This window comes from Sylvia atricapilla, chromosome 3 (genome assembly GCF_009819655.1).
Source record: "Sylvia atricapilla isolate bSylAtr1 chromosome 3, bSylAtr1.pri, whole genome shotgun sequence".
In the NCBI taxonomy this organism is placed as follows: Eukaryota; Metazoa; Chordata; class Aves; order Passeriformes; family Sylviidae; genus Sylvia; species Sylvia atricapilla.
This window is the reverse complement of record NC_089142.1, coordinates 18,787,729-18,801,540: the sequence shown is the minus strand read 5'-3', so window position 1 is coordinate 18,801,540 and position 13,812 is coordinate 18,787,729. Positions and strand designations below refer to the sequence as shown.

The 13,812-nt window shown below is 33.8% G+C and overlaps 1 protein-coding gene across 1 annotated transcript in view; it reads left to right on the top strand.

The window, feature by feature from the left end:
- Positions 1–13,812, top strand: part of SNTG2 (syntrophin gamma 2) — a 126,881-nt gene that overhangs the window by 101,029 nt on the left and 12,040 nt on the right. The gene's annotated exons all lie outside the window — the stretch shown is intronic.

Genomic DNA, 13,812 nt, shown 5'->3' with positions numbered 1-13,812 from the left:
ATTGGAAGAGTTTGAAGATTCTTCTGAAAAAGTGAGAAGTAAAAAGAGGTTTTCAATAGTTCTTAATTCTCAAGATTAAACAGCAGATTATCACTTTGTGCTGGCTAGTAAATCTAGATCCATACTCTCAAGTGAACTGGACAGACGTTATGGGAGTGTATGCATTGAGACTACAGGCCTTCTCCAATTAAAAAATATATTTACACAGTTTGAAATACTGAGAACACTGGATCACAGCATTGTACTAACACAACTTGCAAGGACCAAGAGTCCATCTAAATTTCCATATCTCTGGGATTCTAAACAGATTTCTGGGTTCTAACTAAGTACTTTGGTCTCTTTAGGCTGATAAACAAAAAGGTTTTGTAGCAGTTCCTAATCCTGAACTTGAAGGAATACAGTTCTTCAGGAAATAATTGGATTTCCTGAAAATTTCTTGGCTTCAGGGAGGGATTAATAATGCAAATTGAGTATGCATAAATTATTTTCTCACGTGAACTCTTCAAGAAATTGTGATACAACTGTTTGAGCAACCATTCAATCCTCGTATTTATTATACATATAAAAGCCAGATAACATAAAATTAAATAGAACAAGCTGGAGATTAGCTGGCTTTTTATGTGATTAAATTTCTGAATATTTATTGTTAAACCTCAAAACTTTCTTTTCCTTTACATCCTTAAAACTAAGGAATGATTTCTGCTTGTGGAATGACTTTTTTCATTTAAATCAAAAAGCCATCTAGACTAATTTCACACAAAAGACATTAAATTTCCTGCAGCTGTGGTTTAACCTATATGAAACTTCCAGGAAAGTAATTCAAATAAAATCCTGTTTACAGTGCTCAAGTTTCCATATGTGTTTTCCTATGTCTTAATTTTCTCTCACATAGTTGGATGCATCCAAATTTACTCTGAACTGTACTATTTCAGTAGAGTTCAGAGTGCTGTGGTCATTCTCCAGCAGTCTAAATTCTTTTGACTGCACTATTCTCTTTCTTCTTTCAAAGCATAAATGCTGTTGTGAGTGCCTTTCTTTTCAGAATGATGTCAAGAGCGGCATGAATGAGGTGCAATTTAATATTACATAGAAAATTTCAAGTCATAGAAAAAGAACTGGCATTCCAGTATCCAGAAAATTCAAGCTTGTCACTGGTATGTCATTCTGTATAAGTTCTTACCTTTGGAGGATTTTGGAGATTATTTTTTATTCATAAATGATCAGGCAAGATTCATAGCAGCTCTTGGATTGCACTGTGCCATTTCAGCCATTCTTATTCAAATGGGGCTTGGTCCTGTTTACTGTCAAGTGTAGTTACGATCTTGCCTATGAGTTTTTGTTAACGTTATCATGTACATACCCTTTGTATTTGGTGTTTCTATAATAGGAGCTGAATTTCTGGGAAGATTCTGTCCTTACACAGTTTATGAAAAGAAAAGCTAAGGTGAAGTGGTCCTTTTGAATTTTATCTGCCCGTGTTATGTGATTTTTTTACATTTCCTTTTAAAAAGGCAGCAGAGTAGGTGACAGAAAGAATGCAATAAAGCAGGAAGAAACACCCCTCACAATATTGTTCCCCTTTCAGCATTCATAAAGCCCTTTTTTCAGCTGGAATTGTTTACAAAAAGTTCAAAAAGAAACTCTGAAATTCAGTGACCCTGCTGAAATTAATCTATTTGCAGACAATGATGAAAAACAAACAGATGTTGAAGCCATGCACTAGAAATACATGTATTTTTTTCCTAGAAAAAGTATTGTAGTTGCTGATGGCATACCTTGGATAGATGAGAGTGATAAAAAGGCAGTAGAAGTAAGGCAGAAAGGCAATTGAAAGAGAGAAAAAGTGCTGTTTAAAAGTATTTCCATGAGTCTGGTAATTAAAGTCAGCATTGCAATGTGGAAGATATCAATGAAATCCCCTCAGTCATATCTTGAAGTTAAATCATATTCCACAAATCCCAGCAAGAATGTTTGTCTCACCTGGAACATCCTAAGCAGTGCAAGATGAATAAATGATGATAAATTGGGTAATTTTTCTTCTGGGCTTTTTTTCAAGATTTTATGGTGTAGAAAATCTTCAAAAATAAGAGACTAGCGCATTTTCCAAAGTGTTTACTAATTATTTGACTCTTCATGTTGGTCTTGTCAGTAGCATAGGATATTCCAAATTTTTTCAATTTTGTTTTTTTGTTGAATTTCTCAATCAGTATTCTTCCCTTGCCTCAGATTATTTTTTCCAAAGAAAATGATATTGACTCATCTGAGTCTTGGATATGATTATTAAATTAATGCAAAAACACCTCAAAGGGATGATTTGGATCAGTTCTGTTCAGCAGGAGGATGGAGAAGAATACTGGAATAGTATCTGGTAGTGGACAGAGGAGAGAATGACAATAATACATTTTACGGTCAGCTGTAGAAAAATTGGACCAACAGTTTTTTCATCTTGAAACCTTGTACATTTAAGCTTTGATGGATGGGTGGAAGAGGACAGAGGAGAGCAATCTGCTTTACAAATGAAAGAATTCTCAGGAGACTGAAAAAACCAATGCAGTGGGAAAATCGTCTACCACAGTGTCACTAAAGTACCTGCAGTTGGTATATAGTGATAAGACATGGTTAAATACTCTCCTCACTAGCCATTCTAACACAAAAGAAAGTTTTTGCTTCATATTTCCATCTGTGATGAAGATGCTGCAAGTTCTTTCCAATCCTCATACAGCTGAATAACGTACTGTATTGAAACCTTGTGTGTTGCTTGGACAAAAAATTGTTTAATGTGAGTAATTACAATAATTACAATAGGCTGGATTCCATTCAATTATAACAGAATAATCAAGGAATGTTGCTGCCTCATTATTTTCCATGCTTAAAGGTAAGTACTTCTACTTTACTTCTAAGTTAACTTCTTTCCATTTTGTTCCATGATTCAGTGACTGACATTGATGCAGAAATAAACCTTTGAATTTTTTTTTTTCCCATTTGGGGATATGAATGTATAGAGAAATGTTAGCAGTAAAATTCATGTTCCTTAAATGATACAGGGTCCTCATGTGAAGAATATACCTTACAAATAAAATCAAAGTGAACCAAGCAAACAAAGTAAACAAATGAAATTAAAGAATGTTGCAAATTATTTCTCTTAACACTATTGGAAATCCAAAACCATTTTATAGTAAGTGTAAATGTATGATGCAATTATCCTGTGTCTTCTCTCTTTTAAAATCAGTTAGCATAAATCCCATATTCTGTGGATGTTTTATGCTTTTGTAAACATTTTTAACGTCTTTATTTTTTCTAGGAGTTAGCACCAAACCAGTCTCTATAGTAATATTCTTGATGCTGCATATATAACTCAGAATCATTGTGACTCAGGGTTGCTCTCAGACAGATTATGTCTATTCCTGGATAAACCAAAATAATTATTGGGAATAATTGTGCATGCAGACCTGGAGCTTCATTTCTATAGGATTCCCACATTAGACTTTTAACTTTCTTTCTACAAATATTTTGCTGCTAAACCACCATGATAAAATTTCCTAAAAATGAAATAATAGATAAGTGCAATTGATAATTTTGTCTTATTTTGCAAGCAACAATTAATTGCTTTTGCATATTAGTTATTCCAGCTAATTGCTGTTTTCCTCTGTGAACTTGAGAATTCCATGCTTAAAAAAGATGACAGACATGAGAGTGAAATACCTTACAAAATGTTTAGTTCACCATTTTGCTGTTCCGCTTTAACATTTCCCCATGCACACTGTGTGTTCTTCAGGATGATCTGTATGAAATACATAAGGAATCTGCAATCATGTTATTGATTATTAAAACCAACCAATCAACCAAAGAATGAAGTAACTACTTTGAAGACGTAGTTAACTCAATAATCTTTCCTCAGCTTTATATGTCTTTGCCTTTTTGCTTGATGGACGATTTTTCATTAAGTGTCTGGTCCTGGCTACTTTTTGGTGTCCTCTCTTCTATCCATCTTTTTAATTCCTGATTTTCTTTCTTTTTAATACCCTGTCACAGATTTTGCTAGTTCATCAGTTTGAAATAATTTCTAATGTATTCATAATATTTTCATCTGAGAAAATGAAGTTTCTTTCCATGAAACATGTATTGTTCATTGTGCAAATCCTTTCAGAATACTGTTGACGGGTTTTGATTTTCACCTCTTGATTTTCTAGTAAAGATTCATGGGCTTAAAGGTTTTTTTATAGAACTTTTCTGTGTAATGCTTCCCTCTCATCTTTCCTCCACAGCTCAGGACATAATCTGTGCAATCTCTTTGTTAAAACAACTGCTTGCTGTTTCCTCTAGACTGTTACTTAATTTTAGATGCATGTCTTTATTAAAAATTGTCTGAAAGGGTTCACTATAACTAATTTAAGACATACAGAAGTGAGTAAGTTCTTTCCAACTCACCTCAATAACCTTTCAAGGAAACTAGTATTTTTTTCTCATAATTTCCCTTTAAAAGCATCCAGTTGACTATATTGTATAAAATAATAGTGTAATAGTGACTGTATGCATACATGCTACTTACTAACCAGTCACAACAAATAATTGGTTCATAACAGGAAAAACAGTGTTTATATTTAAATCACATACTTGCTTCATACTTGTAAAACCACATAATGATGAAAGATCAAAAAGAAAGAACTGCACAAAATTGCACTGACATTTTAAGACTTCACATTTCCACCAAATTAATGGATAAATAGCTCCCATATCTTAAGCAGCTCAAGAGAGACACAAAATTAATTTGGTTAGGCATTTATTCTTTGTCCACTGGAGATAACTATAAATTCCTCATTATTTCAGAATTAGGAGCCTGATGGAGAAAATCCCTTACATAGAAATTCAAATGGCTTCTAAATAACTTTTTTTTTAAAAAAATTGAACTTCGATGCATATTTTAGCAACATGCCTTCATATTTACTTAAATTTGAGTGTTCAACAAGTCATTAAGAATATGAATAGTGGTGTGTGCTGCTCAGGGTTATGTATTCCTTGAATTCCGGGTGTATGCGAGGCAAGCTGCATAGAATTAGCAATGCATCTGAAACTATATTTTTAGTGTGAATGGTACAAGTTCAATTGAAGATTTTGGATTTAGAGAAAGCAGAAAGGTTTGTGATGTTCATATTGAGACAGCCTACAAGTAGTTCAGTTCCTGTGTCTCCTTCCTGCAACATTATACAAAATGTGTTTTCTAGTCATTCTTTAGTGGTCTTTTGAATTGATCTTGATACGAATCAAGCTGGATTTAATCAGAATAGATTTTAAAAACTGTGTCCCCACTGGAACTTGATCAGAGATTAGTTATCTTTCTACTCACCTATCATGTCTTACTTAACTCTTCCAACTGAGATGCTCAGAACTTTGGCTGACTCAGTAACCCTTCCATCAAAACAAACACACTCTGGGCATTGTTTCTGGGCATCTTTGGGAATTACGTGGTGCTGCAGATAAAGTAGTCTAAACTACCCTCAGAGACTGAGCTGAAAGAAATCCACTTAAATAAACAAAACCTAGCAGAAATTAGGCAATCTTAATAGGAAGTAATTGTCATTTCTGTGATCCATTACTAGACATTTATGATTCTATTAATTCTTCATGATGACCCAAGAGGTTGAATAAAACATGATTGGTTGATCACAGTGTATGCCTTGGGAGCTGCAAATAATGTACTGAATTGCAAAAATATTAAATACAGTTGGCAATGCTTTGGTAATATTATTATTCTGTGAGGATTTCAAAGCAGAAATATATATGAAACAGAGTTATGTGTAACTTTTCCTTTCCTTTAAGAATGGAAATGCCACCATATGCTAATTTCAGAACTAATTTCTGAGGCAAACATTTAAGAAAATATTCTCCTCATATTCTCATAAGGTGAGATATTAAATAGCATTTAGATTAGGTTAGATTTATAGTGTCATTAACAGATACTCACCAGTTTGTTACAAGAAGCACTCAGTTTAATTACACAATTAAGTTTTAGATTGTTTTCATTATGCACAGAAAGCTTATTACAATTGCAATTCCAGTTTAACTGGTCACCTTTAGAAATGGTGTTAAATTCTAATTCATTTTCACACTGATGCAAAAAAACCCCACTAATCTCTAACACAAAGGTTCTGAGAACCATACAGATCGATAGTAAATACATTTTCAATAGTTATTAATAAGCCAACTATTTACATAACAGATTAAAATCAAGCAGTGCATTATCCAAGTTTTTAAAACAGCGAGAGATGTACCAATTTACAAGGCTATTGACCTCAAATTTGTTTCTGTAGTCTGTATTTTAAACATGATTAATATAAGATGTTGACCACTATTTTTTAAAATAGAAGATATTCATAAAATTGCATTTATTTGTATTGAAAGTATAAATCCAAATAATTTTATATAGTATATATTACATATATTTATTTATAAATCCAAATATCTAGATAAAAATTATATCATGGAATATAGTTTTGTTACTATTTTCCAGAAGATCTTATAGACTTGAATGAGGAAGAAACCACAAGAGATCTGATGAGGGACTTTTTCAAGAGCACGTAGTGATAGAAAAAGTGGGATAGGCTTTAAGTTAAAAGAATGCAGGTTTAGATTACATGTTAGCAATAAATTCTGTATGGGAAGGTGGTGAGGCACCGAACAGGTTGCCCTGACATCCTGTGGATGCCCTATCCCTGAAGGAGTCCAAGGCCAAGCTGGATGGGGATCCAATGAGCCTGGTGTAGTGGAAAGTATCCCTGCCAATGGTGGGTGGGCCCCTTTTGGAAACCTTCCAACCTAAACCATTCTATGATTCTTTTAAATCTGTCAAGAATTTACTGTCACAGAATTTCAAATTTATAGAGTAATACTACCTTAGAATTTTGATACTGAGTTTTCTGGTTTTAATTTTGGTGTTCCCTATTATTCTCCCCCCATGATTTATAAGAATCAGGCAGAAGAACAAAATCCCAGTCAAAGCATCATTGATTCACAAATGAATTGGGTACTCAGGAATGTCTCTTGATGATATTTCTGATTAAATTCCCTTTTCAACTGTGGAATTCCAAAATTTATAGATCGCCAGAGAAGAAAAATGTTTATTATTATGTAATAACGAACTGCATCAAAATGAAGCCATTGTCTTTGCTGAAGCAAGCCAGAAGTGGTCTAATAATTCTACTAAAACAAGCAACGTCAGCTTGATTGCTGCGAATTCCACTGAGCATATGCATCAAGTTTATGAAAATATGCTTGGGACAATCTACATGTCAGAAACTCTTAACATTGAAGTCATTGATTCTTGTTTTTCTTCATGGAAAAAATTAGTTGCTACAAAACAATGAAGCCATTGCTCAAACACAGAGATGAGGAAGCACAATCTCTGACATAAGCGAAGGCTAAAGAACACAATTTAAATTTTCTCTGCTAAAATATAACCATTTCTAAGCTGCTGCCCTTAGCTTTTCCTCCTGCATCCACTTTGCTCACTGTCTTATTCTACAACAAATTTAAGGCTTGTCTGCCTGTTCAGCAAAGAGGGTAGCAATGTTTTTCTTCTGTCAAACTTACTTTAGCCGTAAGTTCATATTACAGAGAGAACGCCATGGACAATACTAGGCATCCACCACTGCATTATCTGTCTTGCCAAGGAAGAGCTGAACCTACAAGTTCACCTCAGTCTTCCTACAGGAACACAATTCCCTGTGGAGTAAAATTCACTTCATCCCACATGTACACGTAATCCTAATATTTGAATGGTGGTTTAATGCCTAATCTCAGTGATGCTGAAAGTTTGTGAACAGACAGTCTGTCCAATGAGTGCTCTACTAAGCAAATCATTTTTGCAGTTTATTGCTATAATGTCATGAGCATTACAAATTAAAAGTTACAAATAGATCAGATAGTTATTTCTATAGATGACCTAAAGAGAAAAGTTTCAAGTCAAGCAGCATCCTGAGAAAGCAAGCATTTAAAACATGGATGTCTAAAACCTAGATATTATTTTCTAAAGCACTGAGCTAGCCTCACTTCTACTGAAATAAATAGAAGCTTTCTTTGAAATTCAGTGAACACATAATGAGCCATCATTTGAGTCCTTTGAAAAATCTTACTTTTACTGCCAGAGTGTCTCTTGCATACATATATGTTGAACCACAAATGTGCATAACTGTTTTAAAAAAATAACTATAATGTCTTCTTGAAATCATCAGATTACAGTACCATCCTTTATAAGAGAATGCACTTTTCGTACTAATACCAGCAAGATATACAAAAAAAGTCATTTTAGGATATTAAGATGTAATTCCTTTGGCTGCAGCAACAGCAGATCTTTAAGGAATATACAAGATTTTAAATCAGATCTGGTTTGTTTCAATGAAGTGGTTTTATTTGTATCTATCCATAATTATCCAAGTTCTGTAATCTTTTAATTGTGATATGATGAATTCCTTAAAGGTGTGGGCAAATGAGCAGATCTGCCACAATTTTTAAGTGAAGAAGATACTCATTTGATACTCTCACTGGAATTATTTCACTGATCCTTTTTTACTGATATCTGGAAGAGGAATACAGCTGTGCTTTGGGAGTCTGTTCTAGATGAAATTTCTGAAAACTCTCATGCTTTTGAGGAATGACAAATTTCATTGTTGCTTCATTTTCTCTTATATAATGTGAATTCAAGTGACAATGCTTTCAATGTACTTTATAAACAAATTCTGAAAGTTTTTTTTTTAAAGATTATATATAAAATATTTTATGCTACAATACCAATTGTTTTAAATACGAGAAAGCCAAACATCTGCATTTTTAATTCAACAATTCTGCTGTTTCAAAGAGTTTAAAAAGTTTTTCTGTTTAGCTCTAGTAATTTCATGCAAAAAGACTCTTGAAGGTTTTGCAGGCTATGTTCAGAATTAAGAGGTTTGATTTTGCCTTCTAGTACTCTCTCTCTGTGGGCTGATATATATTTCTCAGTACAACCATAATAACTCTGGTTGCTCTTATCTTCATTTTCACATTCTCCTTGGATTTTTTAATGCTGAAAGTGGAATTTTCATAAAGGCTTTTTATTTTTACCTATCTGGTCCCACATTAAAGCTTTTATCAAACTCTGTTTTTGTAAATACATTGCATGCATGAAGACACTTTACTCCTGTCATTCCTGTATGATTTAGAAGCTTGTAAAAAGCCACTGTATAAAATGCAAGAATCTGTGTTCCAAACCATCTGCTGTTGGTATATTTTTTCCCTCCCTGTCACTCTGTCTTAAATGCTGATGGATATTATTTTATTTCTAATGCAAAATAAAAGAACACATCATTTCGGTCCTTCTCTCTTTTTGAGCAATTAAGTTCCTCTACAAGTCCTACAAAATTCCTCTCAGTTTTTACTGACATTGACAGAAAAAAGAAGAAAATTATTAAATGCAACATGAGGAGGGATTTCGTTGAAGAAATAAAAAGAAACAAGCATAAGTGATATTTGGAGAATGCTAAAATTTTACCAGTTCAAATTGGCAATGCTGGAGTCTTCCACTCCAGAAATATATTTTTTGGATTAGCACAGCATAATTTAATTTTAATGTAAATACTTTTTCTAAGAAAAGGCAAATTTGCAGAAAGATTTTACATTTTTTTCCTTTGATGGCATATTATTTCCACACAGATGTATAGCATATATTTTAACTTAAAGTGAATAAGTGAATACAGTATGCAATATGTGCACAGCACGGATATGGCTATTGCCTAAATGCTGTGCTGTCTGGTTATAATTTAGCTTTAGAAAGTGTGTATTAAATTCGGTATCATGAGTATAGTGAGATATAATGTCTGTGTTCCCATTTACATGTAATAAACCTTTACAGCTCATCTTAGAGAAAATGTATATCTATATCTATAAAGTAGTTAACAGCATAGCAAGAATATATGTAGTTCAAGCCAGAAATTGTAATGGTATTGCTAGCTTTCCAATAGCATTTTGGAAAATAAACAAGCAAAATCATGTGCATGCCAAATTTGTATTCACTTAGACTAGAAGGTAGGTATTATTTCTGTATTTTGGTTGAATTAAATCACTAAAATTCCTGCTCAATAGAACATGATTGAGTCCAAAATTGATGAATATGTTGCATATCGGTGCTGTAGTAAAAGCAAAATAAGGGTTTCCTTCATGCAAGGTAATAATTAACTGCAATATAGCCCATCATCAGCTGAATTTCTGAAAATGTAAATCTCATGAGACATTAGAACCAACAGCATTAGAGTTGCAAAAGCAATATCATTTAAAATGAATATACACTATATCACTTTGCTGTGTTACACTTAGATGAGCAACATCCCTGAGTCTCACTTGAGCCTTAGAAAACTTACTTGTCATGATCTTAGGAAAAAGAGTACTGATTGAAAAGGTTGGTGCCGTGATTCTTAAAGAATTATGTTAAATGGTATTTTTTACTAAGAATCTTTGTTGATGATGTCAGAATGTGCTATCTCAACTGACAGTTATCGTTATTAATCTTGATTTTAAAGAACTTTACTGAAAAACAAAAGCAATTTGAAGCCTGGTTTTTTGGACAGAATACAATCCCACATCAGAGTAATGTTAAGTACTCTAAGCCTTCAAAAAAAGAATACAGAGATACTACATTGAATGCCTGTGGCAGAACTTGGGCACATTTAAGCCCTCCATCTAAAATGTTGCAATAAACTTATATTCCAGCAATAAAAAAGTCTATTGCAAATAATCTGTTACATGTCATGATCTATTTAGAAGCATTTGGACTGTCCAGTCCTAGAAGAAACCAAATGTGCTTACAGCTTTAGCCTACATGGGAGACCCACATGCGTTGAGGAATCAGAAGGCCTCTCTCTGATCCGGGGGGCCTGTGCGCTTCCTTCTGCCATTGTACTACAGCTTAGTGTGGACAAGGGCATCAACACACAGAAGGAAACTGAGGAGGAGTAGGGTTCCTCTTTATCCTTGCCTTTCCTTCCCCAAACATCTGTTTCTGGGTTGCAGTGGTGCTTGCTACCCCACCCAATCCTTGTGCTCCAGCCTCATCAGAGCCTGCTGACTCCCATGAAGTGGTCCCTCTTTCTGCTTGTCCCTCAGGCTTCGTCTGCCACACATATCTGAGGTATATTTGTGCTCTCCTGATTGGAAATAAGGCCCTCCTGTCTTTTCCCATGCATTCATTTTCCAGTTTGAGTGTTTACTCACCTCTTGTGTTGGGTACCTAACACCTGTAAGCTGAGTTCAAAGCCTTTCTTTTTGTGTTAGCTGATCTGTCTGCAAACATGTCCTCTTCCCTGAGGGAAAGAGTTGTAGTAACTCGCAACCATAAAAGCTGGTATTGGAATTAATTGGCTTGTCATTGTTTATATTTTTAATGTCTCTTACTGTTAGACACAACCCTATATCAGTCTTTCTTTTAGAGTACTGAAGCAAACTGTCCCTTCTCCTTGTCCTTTTATAAAAACTGATTAACAAGACCTGCGACATCATCAAGTCCAACCAGACTGATCCTCACCTTGTTAACTAGACCATGGCACTAAGTGCTATGACTGATTGTTTCTTGACCACCAAACATAGTTCAAAGATGAATTATTTCTGGGAAATCTCTGTCTATGGGAAAGAGAGTAAGTGTGTATGTGCAGTCACTGTCTTGGAGGACAGGTGCCAGAGCCAGAGATGGACAAGAGTCATGCTTCTGATCAGCAACAGGAGACCTGTTTGAGGAATTCTGTCATAAATGAGTCAGACACACTATTCTTTTGCTATTTGAACAGCAATATTATCAACTTAGTGATCTTCTCGTGAGTTAAAAGAACATGCATTGAGATAGATACCTGAACATTACACAGGTAAAAGTTTTGTAATTGTCTGTTATTACAAATAAAAAATTCTGTGGATTGTTACATTGCTCAGAAAACATTAGATGATTGATCTAGGTTGTATAGTACAATTTTCTTAGCTATTGCACTATGAGTCCTATTCTTCTCTCTGTTGTTTAAATTGTGCCTTAGCAAGCTGACTAATATGCAGTGCTGGGGTTTTATTTCTTTTTGTTTTTCAAAATTCCCTTAAAGATAGCTGAACCTAGACCTCCGATGTTTAATTTTCCATGTAAACAATTGTTGTAGATAGCCAAGGGTGATCATAATTACAGGTGTATGGGAAGCTGATTCCAAAAGCAAAAATGGAAAGGAATAAGGCTCTGTCCTAGTGTTAATGAGTTGAGATTAGGGTCCTTACCATAGAGCTTTCTGAGAACTGGTTCAAAGTCACTGAGGAGATGCCATGAGCAGGCTTTTAAACTTATATGCCAAAATACAAATTAATTATGTTGTAAAGAAAATTCTGAGTCTGTTTTTTAAGTACAAAACACATATCTGTTCTTAATAACAATGAAAATGAAGCATATTATGTTTGTCTCTAGTATTTGTGAATATTTTCCAAACTGATTCTATTATTTCCTAATACTGAGTATTTTTAAAATATTCCAAGCTCATTATTTGTGCATAGTTCATTTTAGTATTCATCATTTGTGCCTGAGCAATTAGATGCTTACCCATTACGGGAATCTAATTTTATTCGTTTTAAAAATTGCTTTGCTCAGACAGAGCTCAGCTAGTATGACCTTTTTAATTGGAAAATAATAGAGAATAAGTTATGACTGGTGCTTAATGCCACCTTTTAATTACTGAATGAAATGTAAGGATATGTAAATGTCATTCTAATTGAAAATCAATCACTGAAATCTTTTTAAATGCCAAATAATATGATCTTTGAACACCAATGAGCAAATTAATTTATTCAGAAATATTATACATCTCCATTATTGTGGAGATGATTACAGTACTAATCTGCACTTATGAACTGATATTTCTCCTAGACCTTTCAAATCCTTTTTAAAATGTCATAACTGTAACTCAAAAGTGCATATTTTAGTATAGCTAACTATTTTTGTTAATGCTGGAGTAAAGAAACCTTTACAATCATCCAGAAATTTTGTACTACACTAATTTTTTTTTTATAAAACTATTCAAATGGCAGCTTGCATTTTAAGCAAGTTCTATTAATGCTTTCGGTCTCCTCTAGAGCATTTCTATGTGTAAAACAGGGTTTTTTTTTTAATTAAAAGAAACTATCCAGATACAAAACTTTTTATTAAATATGTCTAAGTATGAGGCAACATTGAGATATATGATATATCAATGATGGTAAAGTAATACTTCATTGGAAGAAACTAAAAACCCCTCATAAGGCACAAGGGTATAATCTTAAAAATGGCTGATAAGATGTGGCAAGGGAAGACTGGAGACAGGACCTGATGTCTACTCATGCTGAAGGCAATGAGCTTTTTGCTATTAACTATCTGTCAGCAGTGAATGTCATCAGGCTGCTCCATACTACAGCAAATCTTGTTTATGTCTTTTCAGGATCTGTCATATTCCTAAGTTAGTGAGCCTTAAAAATGCCTGGAAAGAGTTAAATGACTTTTTACTGTAAAGCTTATTCATAAGTTCAACCAGAACTTCTGAGTTTTGTTAATAAAAGACTTTTTTCCTTTCTAATTTGAAAGGTTATCATGGAATTGGTGTATAGATAGCAGTGTCTAGCAAGCATCAGTGCTTACTGATACTTGCTAACTAAGATGTGATAGCTTACATTAAATTACATTAACTAACACTAACATAGTGCTGCACTAGCATGTCACCAAATTAAAATTTGTTGTAAAATAGAAGGATTCTCTACAAAGTTTAAATCAGAAGGAGAAGTCAAGCAGACAGAATG